The following is a 12012-nucleotide window of genomic DNA, read 5'->3' on the forward strand; positions in this document are numbered from 1 at the left end:
ACGATCCGAGCAAAGGATATCAAATCCCCCGATGTAAGTTCAATATAAGATTATTCATAACTAATTTCAATAATTAGTTTAATTCTATGATAACATGACATTGATTACGTATCAAATTATGTAGGATTATGAGCCTTGTTTTTTCGACGATGGTGCACTCCTAGTGATTCGATAACGGATCGCCGAGTTTGTAGTGTCTGACGTCATCAATCCACATAGCGAGTTTCACTGTAGAAACCCTAAGTCATGAGATCTTATATAATAGTAAGTGATTATAACTTTATAGCTTGTAATTCTGCGATGAATTGATTGAAACTTTGTAACCTTTGCGATTCTGTGATGAAATGAGTTCTGATATAACTGTGTTTGTTGATATGGATATGGATGCATTGCTATTGTTTACAGGGAGATGACAGCTGCCAAATCCCGGCTATGCTCCAGGATGCAGCCAGGAAACAAGAGAAACCTACAGGGGGGTGAGGTCAATAGTGATGAGTAACCTCGTCACCCATCACTGATGTGTTCGGATAAGTAATGGGTAACCCTATAACCCATCACTGATGTGTTTCTCCTCAGCACATGGGAGACGTACGTCAGTAACGGGTCATAATACGTCACTAATGTGGTCATAAGTGATGGGTCATAATCCATTACTAATGACCTCTCATTAGTGACGCGTTCAGGTGACAGGTGCGGATCACCACCCATCACTAAGGATGCGTTTCGTTCGACAGATGAAGCGAACCGGGAGATGGCCATCCACTAAATCGTTGTGTTTGGTTGAGAGCCTGAGTGGACGGGGTGGCCTGGTTTCCAGAATATTCGGTGAAGCTGCTGGATGGCTCGGTTCGGCCAAATCGGTTGGACCGAGTCATCCAGGTTCGCTCTCGTTCCGTATGTGTGTGCCTTGTGATTTTTCATTTAACTCACAAATAAAGTGGTCCAAAAATTCTAAATGTTTTTTATGAGCAAACTAGAGCTCACTAGCAACCCGTTTTAATTGGTTTGATAAAAAATATGAGCCAATATTTAATTAAAATTCTTAAAAAACCTACTTTTGTAACTTCTAGCAATTTTTAATGCCTCTAATAAATTCCTAAAAATCTGCAAAAAAATTATCAATATTCTTCTCATGTGATGTACTATAAATATGATTGTCTCATCCTATCCACTCTAATCCCACCAAACAAACAGAAAACTGGCTCATCATATTCACTCTTATCCAACAAACCAAATAGAAAACTGGCTCATTTCATCCATCCCAACTACATAAAAAATTGGATCATCACATGTAAAAAATTATGGATGACCCTATCCCATCCAACCTCACCCTCCAACCAAACCGCACCCTAATAGTCTTCCTATGAAAATTATGAAGATATTTAAATGTTGAAGATACCAATATATGAAGAGATTGGGAGAGTTTTAATAATAAGGCAGAACCTTGTTCAGATATTTAAATTTTTTTATACGATTCAAAAGTTATTGTTCAAAAGTTACTGTTCTCATGGCCTATAAATATTCATCCTATATATACCCCCATCATCCTCTAGGGCATAACTATTCTCATGGCCTATAAATACTCTATGTAATATAACCCTCACACGAGGGCACGCAACTCATTCAGTCATACTATACGCAGTCGTAAGAGTGACCCTAGAGAGCTCTCAACTCAAAGACTCGGGAGGCTCAATGACTGAACGTAGGGCGCCTCCTAACCCCAAACCAGTATAAATCATATGTTTTACTTTGACTCCGGGGCACGAGGCCCATAAAATCGCTAAACGTTTCCCTTGCTAGTGTTTACGTGATCTTGTGACGTATCTTTGTCCCGAGTCTCACGAGTTCGTTTTCGACAACAACATCATGTACTAGAGCCAGAAAGTCTCAAGTTCAGCCAAATGTGTCCTGTAAGTGCTTCCACATCAATGATAAGTCTCAAGTTCAGCCAAATGTGTCCTGTAAGTGCTTCCACATCAATGATTCATGGGCGCAAAACAACTTGGATTCTAAAACAGAAATAAATCCTTGGGTTATCAACCCACACTCCCACAAGGGGGCTTTCATCACTGTTGACAGAATCCAGATCCCATACTCACCGATCGATTTTTTTTTTCATTTTAGGAAAAAAATCATCGACAGTTTGGCGTTCGCATAATGAAGTTAGGATGGCCAACTGACACCACTCAGTGCAAACTGGAAAGGAGGGCGACCGATATGATTCTAGTGAGACCTAACCTCCCAGCAGGATGGCCCATGTTGTGTGTGCTAAACGCTGCACCTTCTGCTCAGCCCATGTGTCTCGTGGATGTGCATCCAATCAACAGCCTGCTGCCTGTTGTGCAACAGGTATGCGGCTTTCTGGCGCCTGCGATATCGCCACAAGGAGCACGTTGGCGACGCAACATCGATTCTGGGAGTTTGATTCGCTTTTATCTTCAATTCGATGCTTTTCGTACGTGGTCACTGGAAAGGATATGATGTTTTGATAGGTTGCTTCCATTAGGCCGGTGCATGCCTAACAATGCTTTTCCCTTATTTGTTTCTAGTGTCAGACACTCGGTTATATACACGTAGTGGGGCGTTGTTATCGCTCTACAAATGGTTGGCAGCTGCCTACTGGCACCATTAGCTACTTTTTAGCTAAGGAGTACACATTTACTGATCGCACAAAAAATCAAGTAATATTTTTGTCACGGTTCAAGAAAATATTATTAATTGTTAATGCGTTCGCGATAATAAGGTAGCGTACTGAAAATTACTAGTTAATTGTTAATTACGTGAGGGATTAAAATATTGACGAGGCAATAATGCATGAAATATCAATCCATGCATGGTCGCGGATAGATACTATCTTGGCATGATGACTCTAATTTCTGAAAAATAAAGTGGTATTACTGGAAATAGTTACAGCTAGCAGACACTATTAGCATATATATGATTGAGGACATGGATAGCATGTGCATTGTCCAGCGGGCATTAACTATTCATGTGACACGTACTGATGTTTCTATAGATATTTGTATCTTGAGGGAACAACTTAATTAAATGAAATGATGAAATGTCTGACAACAATTGAAACACATTTGAATTATTGTACAGGTGGCTGTCTTAATCACCTGGGTGATAAATAAATTATCAGCGAACATTCTTGTTAATGTTTAGGATATGCGTGTAGAGTATTTTTGGGTGATTATGTAGTTCACGACATGAGAACATAGATATGAGAAATTGATTTCATGGAAAGCTACTAGTGTTTTTTCATAACCTGTATGAGTTTTAGCCCCCCAAAAAACAAGGTTTAAATTGTTACACTCTGAATTGTGGGAAAAATGGATTTTGACGACATTAGAGATCCAAACAACCCATAATGACGAAAATTTGTGATAGAAACACAATACCGTAGAGATTTCCTGGAATTAATATATATCTAGCCTAACATAGAACAGGTGCCTTGTTAAATCAAATTTCCCTTAAATTCAACGCAAATGTGTAAGTTGTGCTTTCTTTTGAGCAAAAAACAATTGTTTTAAAATATATAGTAAAACAACAAGAAATGAGCTAGCGTATGTCAATTAATTGTCATCGATTTAATCTACAGAAATTGTTGTTCCTCCTGAATTAGTATATTTATTCTAGCTCATTGTCGATCATTTCTTCACTTGGATTATGCGTATTTGTCGAGTAAGATGTATGGCACGCTAGCTACTAGATTGCAATATGTGTGAGAGAGAGCAGCATGTCCCTTCTGGCCTGGAAGGGCTGTTGAAGGGGCGACACATACATAAACCCTACACATGCATTGCCATCGATCAATATTCAATACTCAATAGTAGCGGTTTAGGGCCTTGAAACGTAGGATTTTGAAAATATAGGAATAAGAAAAACACACACTATAATAAAAACAAGTCATCCGAGTTGGATCATTAGAACCGGCTAAGTTAGAACCGGCACTAACGAAGTATCAGTTCAGGTTTCATAACTTTTCCCATTCCATCAATGATCTAGCCAGATGGAACCGGCACTGATACTCTCAACAGACTTGAAATTTGAATACACCCTAATTTTTGCTTATGCTCAGGTCCAGCTCATCTCTTTTCTCTCTCCCTTATCTCTTTAGGCTAGCACTCACCGGCTCGATCTCACTCTTTCTCTCTCCCTTATCTCTTCACCAGACTCCACCACCAACAACTCCACCCCTTGCGAGATCCGCGGTGAGATCCAGCAGATCCGGCCATGGATCTCGCTAGGGTCGGAGATCCACACTCCATGGTGGTGGCGGCGGGTTGGCGGCAGGGCCCAAGCGGCAGCTGACGCTACTGGCACTTCGGCTAGCGGTGCTGGAGAAGGCTGTCAGCGGGTTGGGCACAAGCTAGAGTGGTAGCACCAGGCGGAGTGGGCTAGCGGTGCTGGAGAAGGCAGCGAGCGGGTTGGGCACGAGCTGGAGTGGCAGAACTAGCGTCCGCCTCGTCGTGTGCTCGTTCCGCTTCGTCTTCCTCCTCAACGGCACCGGTGCGAAGATGATCAATAGGCGGAGCGTTTGGTCGTGGATCGGATGGAGCTGGAGCTTCCTATCTGGGCTGTCAGCGAGGAGTGTGCGGTTGACGTGTTCCATGGCGGTGACCTTCATGCCCCGCATTTTCTTGTGTTGGACGGAGCAAGGCTACCCCGACGAGCCGAGCAAAGGGGGGTGGGGGGAGGGCGAGTTCTTTGGAGCTAGCACTGAAAGGACTTTTTGTAGTAGTGACAGGATTGGAGTTGCGTGGCACTTGCAATCCTAAAGGAATTTATAATGGAGGAAAACTTCTAGTGAATCGTTTGGATGCAACAAAGGAAAACACAGAAATGATACAAGAGAGATACAATTAAAGGAATTTTTCTACGAGGTTGGACCACTTGCTAGAAATCCTCCAAAATTCCTGCGGAACAAGCCATTCCATAGGAACTTCATAGGAATTCTAGAGGTCTGATCCTTTGTTTCAAATGGCTTCATAGGAATTTTTCCTATAGGATTCAAATCCTTTAAAATTCCTCCATTTTTCCTTTATTCTAAAGGGCCCCTTATTGTGTAATGATCATCATGTCGCCGACCCATGTAGACATACTGAACACTGAAATCAAGCGCACACAAATCAAACTCGAAAAGTATAACTGTAGAAGAATAATAGTAAAAAAAACGAAGAAGAAGAATGACATAAGAGAGATGTGGCCTCGAAGCCTTCAATTTATTAGCAATATAAAGTGTGTGTATATCCATATCTATATCTATACTCTTATAAAATAGACGAGTTATGACAGATCCAAACAATTTTCACCGTACATCTTATATGATCAAATAGTCAACAACCAAAATTGGTCCCCCGTCTCATTTCCTTCCATCCCCGCTTCTTTTCTTCTCTGCCCATGAAATTAATTAGCAACTAATTTAGAAACCTCAATCAACGTACACACTAATTTAGAAAGTTGTGTCAATTTGGTTTAATATTATTTTTTTCCTATGAAATCTTTTTTGCCCCCATTACAATGTTATTGATTTCACGTGTGTGTGATGCATGTGTGGTTAAGCTAAGAAATGAAGGACATCAGGACTGTAGGCGCATCTCCTAATCGACAACCGGCTACGGTCTCATGTGGATTATAGCCGTCGTGCTAGCAAAAGGTGCTGAGCCTGTGTGCAGTGTATGCGCCAACGAGGCACCGGATTGGCCTCAAGGATGCACAATCTAGATCCATTGGGAAGAGGGCCACCTAAGGTCGTAGTCGCAAAATATTGTGGTGTGTACACCGACAACATCTACCTTGAGCCCCCTTAAGTCGCACCATCCCTCTACGTTGGTGAATTGACATGGGCGCTCAACCCTGTCTGCATCAAGATCCATGCTGAAAAAAATCAGAGAGGCGGATCGTGCTAAAAAATTTAGGTGGGACAGAATTTACCTTGGCCTTATCCAGCGTCGGTGCTGTTGAACCGCACTCACCCGCCACTGACACAACCTCCGGGTAGCTAAGGAAGCATCCCACTCTACTATAGGGGCCGGTCCACCTCTAAATTAGACGGTTGTTCTCATTCTTCTCCATCTCGTCCTCTTATCACATCCTCGATGTTGTCGTAACACCGCCAGTGCCCTATGACTTAGGGTTCGAGGTTGTGGGAGCCTCCTCTCTCTCGGCAGCTTTAGAGGGAAGGCTGAGGAGACAAGTTGGCCCAACGGTGGTGGCGACTGGGTGTCAAGGTGACAAGGGCCACAGGTGGTGGAGGACCATCGGCTGGGAAGTGTTGGGCCAGGGGTCCTGACCAAAGAGATTAGCAAAGGGTGAGGAAGAGGCAACGGCAGAAGACTGTGGGCGTCCGGTGCCGGTGGCTATGGGGGTCACAGATATGTGGGGTGAGGGAGGCGCTGGAGGAAAGCCGCCAGAGGTGGGGAATATGACGGCAACTAGCGAGGAAATGGGTTGCGGGCCTAATTGTTTGTGCGGACCATGGGCAGACCGACATGATGTTTGGGCTCAGTCAACCGGCATATAGGGATCCTCCTGATGTCATGCTATTATGGTGGTTATTTTCAAATGTTGCAATACCACACTCAAACATTGATAACTAGGATCATGCGGCACTCTTCCCAACCTCGCTAGATCGCCTTGGTTTTTTATCGAGAACAAAGATTCATGATGTCTAGCCCTTCCTATGCAGAATTTGCATCCACGACGTCCTATATTTATAGGCAGTCTGGTAGAGTCGTTTTCTTAGGAAGTGGAAAGAAATCGATATAGATAGATTCCAAGTCATGTTTTGATCTGTTGCTTCTAGAATGTGCCAAATTGACTGTATTTTCTGTAAAATATCACAACCGTGCGTAAAACACAAATACTCGCAAATGGGGTTGTTGCTAGATTTCAAGTGACATAAACAATTAAACATCAATAATATGTCCACTAAATCGACGTGAATAACTAGCGTCAACATTAATTGATTGTATTGTTCCTTTTCTTTTGTAGGGAAAAGATAATCTTATGGACCTTGTGTCCCAAGACATGACTGAATGAAAGAAGATCAGAAGTTCCTTGCATGTCTTGTGGTTTCAATCGATGAACTAAACATTTGTTCATTTTCATTCAGTGATCTGACACTTTGTAGCTTCGGATGTCACTGTGCCTTTATTTTGTTTAATGTAACCATGGTTATAGCGCTGAAAATGGAATATGATAGTACTAATTTGTGCCTTGCTTTCCTTGACAGGTCTAACCAAACAATTTTTGCTTGTATGTCATGGTTCTGAGTGTACAGGTGGGTTTTCACATGCTATTGGAATGCTCATGGCCCTCCGTTACCCCATATAGCCAAACAGAAAACATGAGCACCATCGGGAACAGATAATCTACTTTTAAAAACTGATTTTAGGCGCTCACTCCGCACAAAAGCATAAAAAAAATACTTGACTGAAGAAGGTGCATTTGCAACACCTGAAACTGCTCAAAGGAACTTTGGGACCGAAGCTTGCAGCCAGCGGATGGAAATGGACAGAAATCTCGGGCAGAAGCAGCGTAGCTCAAGGATATGTTTGACCGAGCTTCTACAGTAGTTCTTTTATGGAATTATGGAGTACTCTGTTAAATAATAGTTTTTGGTTTTTAGTTTTTTGAGTGGAATATGTAGAAGTGATTTTTGAAATGAACTGGATGCTAGAAACTAAAAGAAGTAGTTCTTTTTAATTCACTTCTCATACAAAATTATTTTCTCTATAAAATTTACTTTAAAAAATTATTTTTAACTACAAAATCACTTTCCAAGAAAAATCACTCATTCTTAAAAATTTAGATAGGAAAGCTGCTAAAAAGACCCCGAGAGACATGCTGGGATGGTAGTCTTCCTAGGCTATGGTCTTGGATATGGATTTGGTATAAGGTGAGAGTGGCTTGTAGGACCAAATCTTAACTGCTGGCTCACGCCGTCACGTCCGCCATCCCAATCGTAATTTTGTCGTACGTTTCAGTCGTAATAATAGCAGACCCATATGTAGATTAGAACGCTGAAGATCACACACAAATGAAATGAGAGAAGTGCAAGAACTCCTTATGATAATCCAATGGAAAATGGGAAAAGAGATAATAGTAATTACGCACTTATTAGTCCGAACTTACGTCTGATTAAAAACATTAAATTCAGAAAACACATTGGCCAAAACTTAATTTTGAGCAAGCGTATAACATATCGTCCAATAGACAGTTCAAATGAATGTCAAATATATACCCAGAGGATGGGAACTCTTTGTGCTTCAATCGTATCGATACCGTGAACATGTTTAGCATTGGTAGAGACTAGAAAAAAAATTGTGAATAAAATCCGCTAGATTCTCACGAGCCTGAACATTTTCCATTTCGGTAGTACTCAGCGTCAAGCAACTTGTGGTGTTTCGTTGCGCTAAGCTGAGTGGCCGAAACTGACCTCTGTGCGTGAGATCCAACGTGAGGGTTGATCTTCACTAGCTCAGTTTATTTTGTCGCAAAAGTTTATTTGCACTGTTACAGACATTATTCATCATTGGATGCCGTAAGCCCTAATATATAGTAATATGTACGAAATACTATATACATTTCATATATATATATACTGCATGTATATTCTGCAGGTATACTCACTATAATTTATGTCTGCGTACACCCCATAAGTTGTAACTGACAGTGTTTTAAGTTGTAACTCACAGTGTTTCGACTTGTAACTGGGAGATGTGCGCAGTGCGAATAACAAGCTATAACTCAAAGTGTTAGCTTCTTGTGTTGTAATTATGCATTTATGGACGTGAAGTTGTAATTGGTCTACCTAACAAGTTGTAACTCACAGTGTTTCGAGTTGTAACTATGGGATATGCACAGTACGAATAACAAGTTGTAACTCATAGTTTTAGCTTCTCGTGTTGCAGTTATGCATTTCTGGACGTGAAGTTGTAACTAGTCTACCTAACAAGTTTTAACTCATAATATTTCGGATTGTAACTGGGGGATGTGCGCAGTGCGAATAACAAGTTGTAACTCACAGTGTTAGCTTCTCATGTTGTAATTATGCATTTCTGGATGTGAAGTTGTAACTGGTCTACCTAATAAGTTATAACTCAAAGTTTTTCGAGTTGTAACTGGGGAATGTGCACAGTGCGAATAGCAACTGCGCAGAATAGCCTCGCCGTATATATATAGCTCATTTCCGCGGCATTGTGTGCCTTGTTAGTCTTATCTCGGATGTATATTAGGGTTTGTTTGGTTTGCTGCATTCGAGCCTATATATACGAGAAACTTGCATTATATATATATATATATATATATATATATATATATATATATATATATATATGAAACATGTTTGGTACTCTCGGGAGTATATACTATCATATACGTATCTCATATGATAAATGGTATGTACATAGAGTATAAGAGTATATAAGATCATTCAAGTAGTATGTATATTTTTTTAGGTGGTTTGCATATATTTTTTTTAGTATATTATATTTTATGTACAAATATAAAGGTATTATCAAAATCTATTAAAATTGATGGACTTCTTTTCAATTTTTTCATGTAGTTCATATTAGAGTATCTTAGAATGAGTATATAAGTATACTCATAGTGATAAAGGAGTATATCCAGTTCATTTATATGGTATATCATAGTAGGGAGTACAAACTAGTTTTAGCGATATATAGCTCATTTCCGTGGCATTGTGTGTCTTGTTAGTCTTGTCTAGGATGTACATTAGGTTTATTTTGTTTGCTGTATTCGAGCCTGCATATATGAGAAACTTGCATTTGCTCATACATTCCCGTACAGAAGTCTGTTTGGTTACCTGCATGATGGATGCAGCCTGAATGAGTCATCTTGGCTATATGATACGTTTAAATCCAGCTTCACTCGCATCTACATTGGGCGGATACAAACTGCATGAGCTATAGTTTTATTAGGACCCACTCGTGAGTTTCAAGTCACAGGGTCATTGCATCTGCTCATATAGACAACCAAACACATTCACAGGTTTACTGCATCCGTCATTACATCCGCTCATGTAGCCAACTAAACACTCTTCCCAAGAGATATACGACTCCTATAGCCTCCTTTCACTTAGTCAGGCTATACGATGCAACCCCTCTTTTGCAACCAAACATACCCTAAAGGTCTGCTTGGTTTGCTGCATCCGAGTCTGCATATACGAGAAACTTGTATCCTCTTATGCATTTCCATACAGAAGCATGTTTCGTTGCTTGCATGGTAGATGCAGCCTGCATGAGTCATCATGGCTATACGATACGTCTAAATCGAGCTTCACTCGCATCCAGGCTAGGTTGACGCAGGCTACATGAGCTACAGTGTTAGTATGACCCACTCGTTAGTCTCGAGTCACAGGGTTATTGCATCCACTCATATAGGCAACCAAACACCTTCATTGCATCAGCTCATGCAGCCAACCAAACACTTTTCTCAAGAGCTATACAACTCCCCCAGCCTGCTTCCACTCAACCAAACTATACGATGCAACCTCTCTTTTGCATCCAAACAAACCCTTAGTGAACCTAAGGGTACCTATAGACCATCTTTAGTTTAACTAATTACACTAATTTTCTAAAATATTACTCAATTTAAGAATAATACTATGATTTGTTGAATTAAAAAATGGGTAAGTACTCAAAAGTTCACCAATTTGCACCCCTAGTCTTTGACTACCCGATCGATGTCCGGATCACTAACCTATCTAGCGCGCATCCGAGCCTGCATATATGAGAAACTTGCATCCGCTTATGTATTCCTATACGAAAGTATGTTTGGTTGTCTGCATAGGGAATGCAACCTACATGAGCTATCCTGGCTATACGATACGTTCAAATCGAGCTTCACTCGCATTTAGGCTGAGCTGATGCAGATTGAATGAGCTACAGTGTCAGTATGACCCACTCACCAGTCTCGGGTCACAAGGTCATTACATATGCTCATACAAGTAATCAAACACTTTCATAGGTTTACTACATATGCCATTGTATCTGCTCATACAACTAACTAAACACTCTTCTCAAAAGTTATACAACTCCTCCAACTTGCTTCCACTCAACCAAACTATACGTTACAACTCCTTTTCTTACAGTCAAACACACCCTTAGACCTAAGGGTACCATCGACAATCTTAGTTTAATTAAGTACACTAATTTTTAAAAAATATTACTTAACTTAAGAAAAATAGTATTATTAGTTAAATTAAAAAAGTAAGTACTCAAAAGTTCACCAATTTGCACCCTAGTCTTTGGGGAAAAATATGAATTTGTACAATATACTTGAGCGTATTTATTGAAATAGACAACAAATTGTTGTATTCACGAATCTAGCATTTGTATTTGGCACACAGCGCGCCCAAAATCGTTTTTGGGTACACGGTGGACTGAAAAAGGCATTTTCGGCACGTCGTGTGCCAAATACACCATATTCGGCACACTGTGTGCCAAAAATCACCTGTATTCGACACACGGTGTACCGAATACAGGGAAGTGTGTATTTTGGCACACGGTGTGCCGAAATACCTTATATTTTTCACGTGTATTTTTATTTGGCAAATATGGTCGTGGCCGGCTGCGGTTCGCTTCTATCATCTAATACCGGTATTTTGTTATTTCATGTAATTGGCAACTTTTAACTAAATTTGAAACGAGTTGTTAATTTAACTGTCATTTTATCTCGGTGAGTTGGCACTTCTTTTTATGTACCGGTGTTGTCATTTCATGTAATTGGTAACATTCAACAAAATTAGAAATTATTTGCTAATTTAACTGTACATTTCAAAATGCATGAGAAAGAAAGCATGTAGTCTCTAAGGCGGCGGACAGTCTTAACACTTAGGTATGTTTGAACATGCACACCATTAACCCTTGTATTATTGATCATCTCAAGATGGCGGCGGAAAGTGATGACGTACATTAGCGAAAGAATGCTAGTTGTGCTAGTCAAGGCTATCAGGATAAGATGGTTGTCGTCTCTGAGGTGGTG

Source organism: Phragmites australis, chromosome 1 (genome assembly GCF_958298935.1).
Source record: "Phragmites australis chromosome 1, lpPhrAust1.1, whole genome shotgun sequence".
NCBI classification, from domain to species: Eukaryota; Viridiplantae; Streptophyta; class Magnoliopsida; order Poales; family Poaceae; genus Phragmites; species Phragmites australis.